The following is a 14,815-nucleotide window of genomic DNA, read 5'->3' on the forward strand; positions in this document are numbered from 1 at the left end:
AGAAGAATTGGAATGTACTGGTAAAGGTACTGGCCATGATCTTACTATGGCCCACAAAGGTATACTTATCCCGGTCTCAATCATCAGGAGCAGGAGAATCATCTTGGGGTTCATCTTGCTCTTTCACGGTCCTTGTCAGTTGCATCGGGACCCAAAGTGGATTTTCTTCATTCTGTGGAAAAACACAAATAGCTCCCCGGGATCTGATTAAGATAGGATCCGGGCCATACCATTTATTATCAAGGACATTTTTCCATTTGACCATTTCATTGGGCGATTGAGGCCATTGTCCATGCCTTTCAGCTGGTGATCTTCCATCATCATCCAATTTTTTAAAATTAAGAGTAAATATTGTAAGGGATAGAGCCGTCTTTGGCGTCATAGCCTCTATTCCCCCTTTCTGTTTTTGCAAATATTGTTTCAGAGTGCGATGGGCTCTCTCAATGATGCCTTGGCCCTGTGGATTATAGGGCAATCCAGTAATATGTTTTACTTGCATTTGTTTGCAAAATTGGCTAAATTTAGAAGAAGTATATGCAGTACCATTATCTGTCTTTAACACTAGGGGCTTGCCCCATGCAGCCCAAGCCTCTAAGCAGTGAGATATTACATGAACTGCTTTTTCCCCTGTCAAGGGAGAGGCATGTAGGACACCAGAACTGGTATCGATGGATACATGTAGATATTGTAATTTCCCAAAAGATGGGATATGCGTGACGTCCATTTGCCAAACATCTAGGGGTCGCAATCTGCGAGGATTAACACCCACAGAAGGTGCATTAACAAATTCTACACATTTACCACACTGTAGGACAATATTTCGGGCTTCGGATCGTGTGAGTTTAAACTTTTGTCGTAATGTAGAAGCAGGGACATGATAAAGTTGATGAAATTTCTTTGCACTTTCTATAGAACTTTGAATTAGGAAAACCACGTCTCTGGTGGCTGAGTCAGTAATTGCATTTCCCTTAACCATAGGTCCAGGTAATGATGTATGTGCTCTAATATGTTGGATATAAAAGGGATGCTCACGCATCAAAATACAATTTTGTATTTTCCTCAAAATTTCAGATACTGGACTAGACTGCCTAAAATTTCCTGCAGTCTCTAATGCTAGAACCGCATCAACTACATAAACAGAATCAGAGATAATATTTATGGGCATAGGAAATCTTTTAAAGACTTCTAAAACCACCAAACATTCTACCAATTGAGGGGCTCCTGGTGTAAATTGCAACCTTACAGCCTTTTCATTGATTACATAACTTGTAACTCCTGTTTTGGATCCATCTGTATAAATATCAATGGCTCCCTTTATAGGGGTATTAGCCGTTACCTTTGGAAATATTACTGGATGTAATAACATAAAATGTAATAACGGATGTTTAGGATAATGATTATCAATTAAACCAGAATAACTGCATCTAAGAATGGCCCATTCATCTATAGTAGCACACAATATTTGCATTTGTGCGACAGTATAAGGGACAATTATGCTATCAGGCATTTTTCCAAAGTGAGTGATTGAATTTTTTATCCCTTTGTGGGCCATATTTACTACCATGGTGGGATAATGCTCTATAGTCTTATTAGGGGATATATGTGGATGTATCCATACTAAAGGACTATTTTGCCATAACACAGCAGTTGGCAGATTGATGGTGCGTAACATGCATAGGCACAAAGGTTCTTGCTCATTTATACGAGTTAACTGTGCTGTTTGGATCGCCTTTTCCACTTTCCTAAGAACATCAGAAGCCTCAGGTGTTAATTGTCTCAATGAGGTAATACGTGAGTCTCCTTCTAAAATTTGAAATAAAGGTTTTAATTCCGAAGTAGGGATCCTTAAATAAGGTCTAATCCAATTTATATCTCCTAATAATTTTTGAAAATCATTTAGTGTCTTTAGATGATCTTTTCTAATACTAATCTTTTGTGGGGTGACACATCGTAAAGTAATAGTGGCTCCTAGAAAATGACTAACATTAGACTGCTGTACCTTTTCTGGTGCAATACTCAAACCATTATTTTTTAAAGTTTCATTAAGCAAGCCATAAGCTTGCTGCATACTTTCTTCTTCAGGTCCACAAATTACAATGTCGTCCATATAGTGACAAATTTTTAAGGAGGGGAAACCATCCCTAACCGGTTGTAAAGCTTTTCCTACATATAACTGACATATGGTAGGGCTATTTGCCATTCCTTGGGGTAATACCCGCCATTGGTACCTTTTATCAGGTTCCATATGATTAATAGAAGGCAAGGTGAATGCAAATCTAGGTTTATCTTTCTTATTTAATGGAATTGAAAAGAAACAATCCTTAATATCTACTACTATAATTCTCCAATCCTTAGGTAGAGCTGAGAGTAGGGGGAGTCCTTTTTGTACAGGACCCATAACTTGCATTTGTGCATTAATGGCTCTTAGGTCATGTAACAATCTCCATTTACCTGACTTTTTCTTTACAACAAAAATGGGGGTATTCCAGGGTGATTGAGTGGGTTCCACATGTCCCAGGTCTAATTGTTCTTGTACTAATTCTTTAGCTGCTTTTAACTTCTCAGAGGGTAAAGGCCATTGAGGCACCTACACCGTGTCCTCTGTATGCTACGGGATGGGCAAAGGCTCTTCAGTGGCCCCTAGAAAAAACCCAGCCCTTTCTTGTCTGCCTTTACAGTGGCTTTAACTGGTGAAATTCTACCTTGCAAAATTTTTCCAAGACCTAGTCCAGGTATATATCCCATTCCTTTCATCATTTCCTTGCTTTTCTGAGAGTAATCATTAGTCAATATAAAGTTCATAGCTGATAACACATCTCTCCCCCATAAGTTTACAGGTAAAGGGAGTACATAAGGTTGAAAAAGCCCTGTCCTTCCTTCTTTATCTTTCCATTGTAAGGATTTTGCACTTATAGTTGGGGTAGCCTCATATCCTAATCCTTGCAAGCTATGTGACGATTGATTAACAGGCCAAGAAGCAGGCCACCACTTACTAGATATAATGCTTTTATCTGCTCCTGTATCCATTATACCTTGAAAGGGTTTTCCTTCTATTTGTAAAGATATGTACTTTATTTTCAAACATACTCTTTCTACCCTTTGTACACTGCTTTTGCATATTACCTGTTTTCTTATGTTGTTTAGAATAACTCCAACCTTGGGTTTCCAATTTTAAGCTAACTTTCTGTTACAAGCAAAAGGCTGCCTGCCCCTTTAAAAGCTCCATTAGCAATCAGCCTTTAGCAGGGCTTTTTCAGCTGTACTTGACTCCCAGCCACTGTGCAGCTAACTTGTCAATTTTTGCTGTGCAGACTAAGACTGCTTTTTTATTTTTCAACATGAAACACAGAACAACAATCATTCAATCATCCAAGCAAAAACAAACACGAGTTGACAGACATATAGACAATTTGGTGCACCAAAAAACAGAAAATAGAACACAGATATCCTATTCGAAGCTAAAAATATTTCCATAGGAGCCAGAGAGGAAGCAGGACGTCTCCCGTTTTCTGTCTGTCCTTAGGAGGGCTCTGAAATAGCTTATTTTAATTTTTTTTCCTTCTTCTAGGAATTCTGCACAGTGGCTGCTTCTAATAGTTACTCCTCTTTCCCTGAGAGCTATCTTTAAGCCTTTGATGAAGGCTGCCTCTTTAGTCAAAGTCCTCGAGAGGAGGGTAAATTGACTTAGTTTTTTGTTCTTCATTTTTTATATTATCCTTTATATCTTTATATTATCCTTTGTATCTTTACATTTTATATTATCCTTTGTATCTTTATATTTTAGCTTCCTTTCTTTTTCTCTTTTTATATTTCTTAAGTTACTTATTTTTCTGCGCGCGTCTTCTTTTTCCTTTCTCTCTGTTTCTGATATGCCTTCCTGGTACTCCTACAAAGTCGCTGCCCTTCCTTAACAGCTGGTCCCACACAAACCCAGCAACAATTACCAGACCCACTGCGTAAGAAAGCATACCTCTCAGAGACTTACCTTAATTTCTTTATACTTACTGGTACCACCGTTCCTCAGCTGAAGAGTTCTGAATCCACGCAGTTGAATCCTTCTCAGCAGTCTGTTTTGCAGGAACCTTTATTAACACCGCTCCCCAGCTGAAGAGTTCTGAATCCACGCCAGATCCTTCTCAGCAGTCTGTTTTACGGGAACCTTTATTAACCGCTCCTTCCCCGCGATGCAGTTCTGAATCCTCCCTGTAGCAGGGGGTCTTCGCTCGTGCCTGAAGATGTTTCTTGTCCCGGGTTTTCGGCAACACTTCTTGCGCGCGCCGGACTGGCCAGCAGTAACGACGCTGCAACAGGATCCTTCTGCACACGTTTATTGGGAGAGCTTGATTGTAGAGGCGAAGAGACTTCGAGCCCAGAACTGGTGCTGCTTTTATAGGCCTAGGAGAGGCGTGTCTCATACCCGGATTGGTTATGCACTAAGCCTCATTTGCATGTTCCTCATCTGATTGGCTACTCTCTCTCTCAGTACCTCACAGAGCCTCATTATCATACCTCATTTGCATGTCTCACATCCGATTGGTTACTCTCTTAGTACCTTACAGAACCTCATTATCATGCATCATTTGCATGTCTCACATCTGATTGGTTATACTCTCAGTACCTTACAGAACCTCATTATCATGCCTGGGCCAGGCAGTGTCTTTGCAAAAAACTTTACTGCATATGTACACATTGGTTGTTTGTCCAATCTTATGCATGGTGGCCAGCAGTAGTCAGTGCCACTCAGCAATGGCACATGTGGCTTCCCACAAGAAACGAGGGCAAGTAGCTGGAGCTCATTAGCAGGTCCTCTACCTGGACACAGTCCTGCGATCTTGTGACAGTTTGAAGGAAGATGATGAAATCTGAGATATATTGTTTATTGAGATTCAAGAATAAAATCATTTTTCCCCTACAGTTTAATAACAAAGGATCTGTAAGTGTTATCTATACCAAGTTTTGTATTACTAGCAAATTCTAAATAAATCTGGAAAAGCTGATTATTTCACAAAACATTCAGTATATATTTTTTCTATTTTACATGATTAGACTTAATTCCAGCTTTGTGGGTGTTTATGAAATTTGTACATAGTAGCTATTCCCTGAAAGGTGTGGCATGAGAGATATGAATGGGTAAACATGTGAATTCAAAGTATAGAGAGATATGGTGCTTCAAAATAAACGTGAAGTGTTACAGACAGTTGTTTCTGACCACCACACTGAGTTACCAAGGAAAGTAGGTTGACATAGAAACAGGAATATGACAATCAGCCTATAACAAAAATTCTGCCTCAATTTATGAGATGCATGTAGTCATGGAAGTAGCTTGCATGTCACTCAATTGTGCTACTTAAAAAAAAAAATCAAAGACTATCAGAGGGAAACTAGGAGACATTATACATTTACTCCAGCATTTGGAAGATGTTATTTTTCACCTGGAAGTGAATGAAAATCCACTTTTGCAATTTGATCATCAGGACAGCTATGTGAACCCATGGCCTATGGGAGACTTAGGATACTGCTTGTTATTTTCATGACATAAAGTAATTATTAATTTAGTAATCACTTTACCAAGCGAGATGTGGGGATAGCATGAGACGTAGCTCCACCGTGCACAGACACTAGCAGTGCTATCTAGCTCTTTCTTTTCTAAAATTTATTCTTTTTCTTTTCTAAACTTTATTCTTTATAATGAGTAAACTGACTTCTATTTTTCTGGAATTCCTACATAATGTCGAACAGGTCAATGCCTTCATTTGTGCCAGATGCTCCCAGGAATCTTTCTGAAACCGTTGGAGTCTTTTAAGGAGACCAACATGGAAATCACTGTCTTGACAGCTTTATGGTTATTTTTATGGGTAATTGTCATGTATGTATAGGCTTTTTAGCAGTTTTTTTAATCACAGTAATAACTAAGTCATATCTTCAAAGTTGATGGGTGCAATTTCTATTGAAGTCATACAAACAAGTTCGGGCCACAGGGGATCCTTCAGTTAAATTTGTACAGCATGACGGTCCTCTTTGCCTTCACAAAGCACACTGTGCATAACTCAGGTTCTCTCCTACTTCAGGGGTCACTTTGCCTTAACTTTCTTTAATGAAAGTGAGGAAAGAGATGTTGAATTTTTTTTTTAACTTTTTAAGTCAACATCCTATAAAATTTCTTTGTTTTACTTAAAACAAAATAAAACAACCTTTTTTTTTTCAATGAATGTTATCTTTTAGGGTCAAAATAAAATTCTTGTGAGAAGAATATGACTAAGGTTTAATTGTCGGTTTTCACACCTTAGAGTGCCAAGAGGTAGTCTCTCTCTCTCTCTCTCTCTCTCTCTCTCTCTCTCTCTCTCTCTCTCTCTCTTTCTCTCTCTCTCTCTCTTGTCCTGAACATAGCTCTGTGGACACTTTCACTATGCACCAAGTTCAACTCTAGTGGGATCAAAGTTTTATATCTGAGGAACGGTGCTGAAATGACATACCTTCCTCCCTTGCCAAGATTAGCCTCCTGAAAGTAACTCCTAAGACAGTTGGTGATGACAGTCAGTGCACACAGTATCAGGACTGATCATTCAGGTCCAGGTCCAGAATCAGTTATGCTTCTACCCAATTCATCAAAGGCCTCCATGAACCGCTAAGAGACCCCAGTAAACAGGGAAACGTTCTTTTGAGAAGACGCACCCCTCCTGACGGGATAGCCAGCTTTCCTTACATGCATCAGGCTTTAGATAACTCTAAGGAGCTCTTAAAGAAAACCTGAGAGACAGTCTATGGAGGCAGTGCGAGGACCACTCCCTCCACGACATCATAGATGAAATCAGCAGTAACAAAGTGGAATACCAAAGTCTTCATGAAGCACAGATGGATGTATGTCAGCGAAGGACCATCTGACAATCAAACCACCTTCGAAGGATTTAGAACAGTTGCAGGCTTTAGATAAAGGAGCCATCGCTGTACGCTTAGAGGAATTTTAGCATTGCCAATTTATCTCAGCATCGTGTTCTACCTACCGCTCTGTTGCTGCTCTGGGTCTGCTGTTTTTCCTCAGGGTATCCAGGCACCGATACACACAAACCTGGGCTGGAAGGAATGAAGCTTAGCCTGGCAGGTGGGTCAGACAGGATCTCAGCGTGAGTATGGGAGAAACAGCACAAGGGCTATATAAACCTTGGGGACTTGGTAGGGGATTGGGGGGCGAGTGCACATCCTTGGCTAGGGTTGAGGTGCTTGGAACGATTCATTTGCGTGAAGAGAAATTCCAGGTGCTTGCTGGATATGTCCTTATAAGGAAAGAGGGAGTTTAAGCTGAAACCTGGTTAACAGGCAGTGGAACTACCTCAAGGGCAGTCCGAGGTGGGGGTTGTAAGGCTCACGTGCTCCTGGACATGCAGACCCAAAGCAAGGAGGAAACAGTTCTACTCCCGCTGATGTCGGGATGAGATTTTCGAGATTTATACATGTCTTGCCCTCCCTCCCTCTTCCCCAACTCCAGCCCGACCAAGGCAACCTTTAAAAGGAGGCATTTAATTGTGCTTTCAGTTCCAGAGGGTGAGTGTTCATTATGGTGAAGTGAAGCCATGATAGCAGGAACAACTGAGAGCTAACATCTGGAACTCTAAGCAGAAGGCAAAATGACATATTGAAAATGGCAAGTATTTTGAAATCTCAAAATTGGCTCTCAGAGACACATTCCACCAGCTAGGCCATACCTCCTTATCATTCCAAAATAACCACCCAATGGGGACCAAGTATACAGATTCTACTGACTTCTGGGGAATAACTCATTCAAACCACCACATCCCTATTTTTACAATTGCTCAGCCATATAGTGTGAACTAGACAACTTCACAGCACCGAGATTATGAGATATACCCAATAAGAGATTCACTGCCTTAGTCTCTTAGTGATAAAAGATGTTACTTATATCTTATTATGTTGGCGGTTACAAAAGTCTGTAGTTCATAAATTGTATCATGTTGAACATGAAATTGGTTTGACAGGGGTTGGTAATTAAGTCTTAGAGCATTTGAATGGTGTGCATTGAGGTCCTAGGTTTGGTCCCCTGCATGGCTACAAAACACAGCACAATGAATTAAAAAACCATGGGAAATGTATTAATAGTAAATTACCAAATGTTGTTCTGTGCTACTATGGTATCCCTTTGCTGATATTTTAATTAAATAGCTTTAAGGGTCTGAAGAGATGGCTCATCCGTTAAGTGCACTGACTGCTCTTCCAGAGGTCCTGAGTTCAATTCCCAGCAACCACACGGTGGCTCACAACCATCTGTAATGAGATCTGATCCCCCCTTCTGGTGTGTCTGAAGAGAGTGACAGTGTACTTGCATACATAAAAATAGATAAATGAATCTTTAAAAACTAGCATTAAGTATTTTCCACCAAAATGTAGCACAAAGGTGTGTTGAAGGTCAGTGGTTTGCCTAGTTTGAGCATGGCTCTCTGTTGGGTTCCTAGCACAGAAAAAAAAAATGAAAGCATGTAACTATAAAGCAGGATTGTATTTGTGTAAGATGAAATGTTTCTGGCTAGCAAGCTGGAAATATCAAAGGAGTGACTGGGCACAATATATCGAATGAAACTTACTATAGTTGACTTGGAAGTATTTGTTAAGATTAGTAATAAACAGTCTACAGCAACAGAAGACAATCCCTGGTCTCTGTTATTATAGAATAACATCAGGTATGGCCTCCCGCCCTTAAACTATCAGACTCTCCTAGAAGAAATGCAGTCATGGCTTTGAGGCATTTGGCATTACAAAGGAAAAGCCACCAATCCATGACAGAATAGAAAGATAAGAATTGCTTATATTCAAGTGCACCAGCAGACCTATGGGAAAGGCTTCCAATACCAGTGGAGTCTGACAGCCTCACTGCGTTAGAGGGGCAGAGGCGGGAGTTTCAGAAGCCTGGGAGTCTAGAATTTCCAGAGAAGCTACCAAGAAGCAGCTGTATAGGGCCAAATGGTGATTTGTAAAGGGATTGGGCCCTACTGGACTTTTTGGGTCCATCACTAAATGCTGATCCATCCAAATATTTGAGTAAAGTACCAGTGTCTTCCAAAAACCAAGAGATGGGAATAGGTAGACCAATGTACAGACCCTGTTGACAGCACAATGGGTATGACACAGAGACTCTGCCAATAATTCTGTGGCCACAGTGCACAGACTGGCAGCTCATGGTATAACTGTAATGAGTAATGTATTATGTGCTTTGCAAATATATGCTGGGGCCAGGACCTCTGGTACTTGAGAATGTGACATTTTTTACAGAGCCGAAACCCTGTAGATGCACTTGAATTATACTGTAAGTTGAGGGTAAAAGAAAAAAAAAAAAAAAAAAAAAAAAAAAAAGAGGAACAGGAATTCATCACGTTGTTGGAAAAAGCCTGTCCATTATCACAGGGATGGACTGTGTGACAGATGTTTTTCTTTCACCCTTTTATTCTCCATAACTAAAAGAGAATGAATTTCTGTTGTGAACCTTTCAGTATGTGCTGTTTTGTAGACATTGTTGAAACAGACACAGACTAATCGAGTCCTTAGGAAAGGGAGACAATTAGCCATAGATTAAAGGCTGTCCAAGGCTCATCGTGATCATGTTAAAAGCGTTTTTTGAAAAAAAAAAAAAACAGAATCAAACTAATTCTATGCATGATAATTGTTTTCTGGAACATTGCCAGGAGCAAATTGAGACAGTTCAAATAAAAATCTGAGAACTTAAGATTCAAAATATCTGCTAGAGTACCAAATATTTCCAAAGCCAGAAAATTGGCCTTAAAACCCAGGAAGAAGAATAATTGAGATTACAAGGGGACAGATGATAGCATCAGAAGACTGGAACATAAAAAAGCATATAGATATATTACAGGTGTTCAAGAAGCTAGGAAAATAGGAATATGATGAGAAACAAGAAGGATTAAAACAATACAATCCAAAACTAAGAAATCACTACTTTCATGAATATATTTTGGGTAGAATCACGAGAAAAAAATTTTAAAAATATATATTATGGAACTTAAGAATATAAGTTTAGGAATGATTCATTCTGAGTCAAATAAATACATAAATAAATATTACACAACCAAGTAGAAGACCTGGGAAATTTTGAGACACCTCCTGGTCTTTTAGTTTAGGCACAAGTATGAACACCTGCTTGAAAAAAATCACAGCCAGGGTTTTATACAGTTGTGAGAATGATCAACTCTGAAATTCAAAGTCCTTAGGAATCCAGGAGCTGAGAAACAAGAAAAATACCACACTGGAGCATATTGTCATTTAATTGTTGAAACTGACCAGTGACTCCTTAGAGATTATTCTATCCCAATTGGTCAGTCCTAAACACATGTATGTAACAACAATACTAAGAGGGCTCACTAGGTTTTATACACACATACACACATACACATCCACACACACACACACACACACACACACACACACACACACACACACACACATACACACACACACACACAGAGATACAGAGACAGAGATAGAGAGAGATAGAGCGTGAGTGAGCTTAATGGAGAAGAGAGAAAGGTATAGATTATTAAAATACAGAAGCTACATATAAAATTTTTAGAAATATTTTAATTAAAAATTACTAAATGATCTTTTCTGTAGATAAACAAAAGAATCCCACCAGACTTCCTGTCAGAAGCCAGGCAGACACCAGACAGTGACTAGAAAGGTAGACTTTGACTGGCTGCCTAAGTAAAGACACTTTATCCAAGATGAAGAAGAAATAGCCTGAACCAAAAGCCGAAAGTAGGAAGGAAGGCTCTCATGTAAACAGCCACAGTGATGGGTTTTTAGCAGAAATCCTTCAAAAGACAGAGATAAAAATGTCATACTCAATCAATGGCTGCTGAGAGATATAGAATCATCTTTCTTTAGAGATGAGCCCCCTGATAATACTAGCACTCTTTAAAAAAACTAAGCAGAGATATCTCAAAGGAAGATAGGACTGGCAAAGACTCCATGCCAATCAATAATCAAATGGAAGACTGGTAGGTCATATGAACAGTAGATAAGACTCATTTCAAATTATGAAAAATATGGGTCATTTTTACAGAGATAAATGGTTAAGCGCTAGAACATAGGAGCATAAATTAGTATGTGGCTTATTAAAGGTAATCAATATCATGTATGGTACAGAAACTGACCTAAATGCAGAAATAGCCAAATCCCAAAATATACTTATAAATTTTGTCAACTATAAGAATTTGAACAAAAATAAGCAATGAAAGGGGGTTGATAAACGTTCAGGCTGAAATAGCACTGATATTAAACAATCACACAGCAGTCAGATACAGAAATATACATGAAGATGGTATTCAGCAGTTCACATCCGCTGCTACACTAAAGATGCTTTCTTCATTAAGATAATGAGACTCCTGTCACATAACATCTTCTGAATCCAGTGGACCTAAATTAGAAATCAGTGACAGAAAAGTGGTTGGAAGTAAACCCTCTTGTTAGTAAGAAACCAAACAGTATAATTTTAATAAAACCAAGGAAAGATTCTTAAGGGTCTTAATAAGATATTTTATATAGAAAGAACAAGAATAATCAATCAATCTATGTCTTGAATATCTATGAAATACTTGTGTAAGAAGAGGGTTTTAGGTGATCTTATTTTTCTTAAGAGATGCAACCCCCCTCCCCCAATAAAACCCCAGTGGATTCTCAAGTTACAATGAGAGGAAGGGAATCAGAAGCACAGCATCAGAGAGCATCGTAGTCCTCAGAGAGCATCCAAGATCATCGTAAGTATCATACGCATCATCAGCATCCCAGAGCAATGCAAGAGAAACCAGGAGAACACAGTCAGAGAAACGAAAGCAGATGATGATCATTTGCTACATTCAATCATGAAAAGAATCATAAAATATAAGGCCCTTCGAGCAATACAAACATAGCAAAATAAAGATGTTGATAGAGGTATGCAAGTAATTTTAAATGGTTAAATAGATTTATCAATTTTTTTTTTGAGGCTTGAAAGCCACCAAAGTTGTGTCAAGAAGAAATGGAAATCTGTATATCTCTTGCTCTTTCAATATCATCACCCATTATTCTTGGATATCAGGCAAGTGCTAGCACCCCGGGTCCTGCATGTTTCAGGAAACCAACTTTCTGGTTTGCTTTCCATTGACCTGTTTGACCTATTTCTATGGTTTACTGTGTTTTCTCCCCTCTGCCCGTCTCTTCACTCCTGAGTGCCTCTATTCTGAGCACAATCTTGTTAGCTGATGTGCTTTCATTATGTATGTATTGCTTTTGTTTCTTGTCATCTGAGGACCATAGAAAAATGCACCTTTTATTTGTCACAGCTATGACACAAGTGACTGATTCAATATCTATGTATTAGACACTGTGAATGCTCCCAAAATAGATATGAAAGCACAGATCTGTTTGCCGTCCTGATCACATTTCCACTGGATATGTATCTAGAACTGGTCATCTGTGCATTAGAACCAACTAAACTCCTTGATGAATTTGCATGCTGTTTCCATGATGGGTATGTATTATATCAGAGTGGAACAGAGAGGTCACCTTGATACCCATTTGCAACCATTGTTACCTAGCCTTTCTGAGAATATATTTGTTAACACATTTGACCTGATATGTCATTATGATCTCTGTTGAATTTCTCTTATGATTAGTGTTTCAGGAGACTCTGGCTATAACTTTTTTTTTCTTGTCGCTGGGAATCAATAAATGTTTATGAAATAAAAGGAGCACAAACAAGCAGAAAGAAACTTTATTTTCACGGATTAATGTTAAAACACTTGTCCTGCCAAAAGTATACATATTAATTTCAGTGTCATAGCTACTGTCTTAGGTAGGGTTCTTTGCTGTGACAAAACACCATGACTAAAAAGCACATGTCAGAGTGTTTTAGTTAGGTATTAGGATCTGACAGAGAGATACACTAGAGCAATCTAATGTTGTAAGCAAAGTTCTGAGTCATATTGAAAAGGAAAATGGTAACTCACAGTATAGATAAGAATGTAGAACTGCTGTGTGCCATATAAAAGTTTACACACGGTCAGTGCCCACAAACACTAACCACAGGTACTTGTGTAATTACTGTATAATGGCCAGGTAGAAAAAGCATGTTCATCTTTTTCCTCGTCCTTTCTAGACCATATGCTATGTCAAGATGAAAGTGTGTGTCAGCTTCCCATCAGCCAGCTGCCAGAAACTTACTGAAATGGATGCTAAACATGGATGTCGTACATGTGCTTTGTACTCATGACCACAGAAGTAGCTGCTGATGCTGTGGGTGAGGAATGAAGAACTTACATGGTTCAAATCTGTGGTGTGAACAACCATGGTTTTCTCATGAACTCTGATAAGTCTGTGCCTTGATGGTTGGGGCCCTAAAGAGCTACCAGAATCCAAAGGCTTTTCAATGTTTAAAGAAGTTGATGCCCCCAAAATGTTGTCAGAAAACCCATAAATGAAGAAGGGAAGAAACCCAAGACCAAAGCTTCCAAGATTCAGTGTCTTGCTATTCTATATGTCCTGTAAAATAAACACTGGCATATTCCTCTGAAGAAATAATGCACTTAGAAAAATAAAACAGGATGCTATAGGATATGTGAACTTTGGGCCAACAGAATGCAGGAAGCCAAATAGAAATGCCAGGTACAGATTGACAGGACACGTTAGTTGTCTGTACTAAGAGCTATTTTGAAGTCTAAGTCTACTTAAAAATAAATGGTCAGACCTTGGGGCTGGGGAAGGAAAGAAAAGCACATGCTCTGTAGTACTGGGAGTAAAATGCTTTTAGCCTTCTGCAGACTGGGTCTCATACAGCAGTTCTTTCATGCTTTCATATGTCTAAAATCACGTATGTTTAAAATGCTACCCAAATTCCAATTGCTAAAGTAAAATAGGTACGAGTTAAGATAAACCATGTGAGAATCTGAAAGAGGTGGGAGATTTGCAAAACTCCAGTGTTATCAGCTAGTCATCAAAAGCAAGAAAAAAAATATCCATAACACTACTCAAAAGTGAGGCCTATTAAGCTGAAAACACTGTGAGAATTGATGAGTTACCTATTTTCCAGATAGGTTAGTTTTTTGAGGAAACAACAACACCAACAACAAAAGCACATAACTCTCTACCTTCTTCCTTATGCGAGGCCCCACGTTCAATTTTGTCCCATTAATGTTCTTGGATTTGAATTCTATTCCATTTTGCTTCAGTCTTCCCTAACATTGCTCTCACACTTTGAGTAAAGCAAATAGGAAAGGCTCCCCAGTTTTAGAACACGGGAATACATGCAAGAAAGTCATGGTCTGAATAATCCAGAGAACCAAATGACAAGATATGATCTCAGCATTCCTAGGCAACAAGGGGAGCCCGAGTCTTGGAATGAGAACTAGAAAGAAAGGTAAACCACACAGGACGCATGCCTTGTTTGCTGCGTATTTTCATTTATGCCCTTTAAGTTCACTGGCATGATGACAGATGTTAAAGTGTTCTTGGGAACAAGCATATGTTTTAGGGAGCGATCTAATTTTAGTTGATATATAATGATACAATTACAAGAACTATTTTATGTGGTTCACCAGGAAGACTGTTAGGAGATGAGAGAGGAAATCTATGAACTCAGTTACTGTAATATAACACCATTGTTAACACAGGATAACCTAAAGGTCTCTAAGGACACAAGAAACACAGAACAGTTTACGCCTTGTGCTAGGTGACTACTGATCTAGAAGGTCATATATTGGCAAAACTGATCTTTTCTGAAAATAAGACACAATTAATGTCTGTAGAGATGAGAAATTGC

Source organism: Mus musculus, chromosome 10, assembly GCF_000001635.26.
Source record: "Mus musculus strain C57BL/6J chromosome 10, GRCm38.p6 C57BL/6J".
In the NCBI taxonomy this organism is placed as follows: Eukaryota; Metazoa; Chordata; class Mammalia; order Rodentia; family Muridae; genus Mus; species Mus musculus.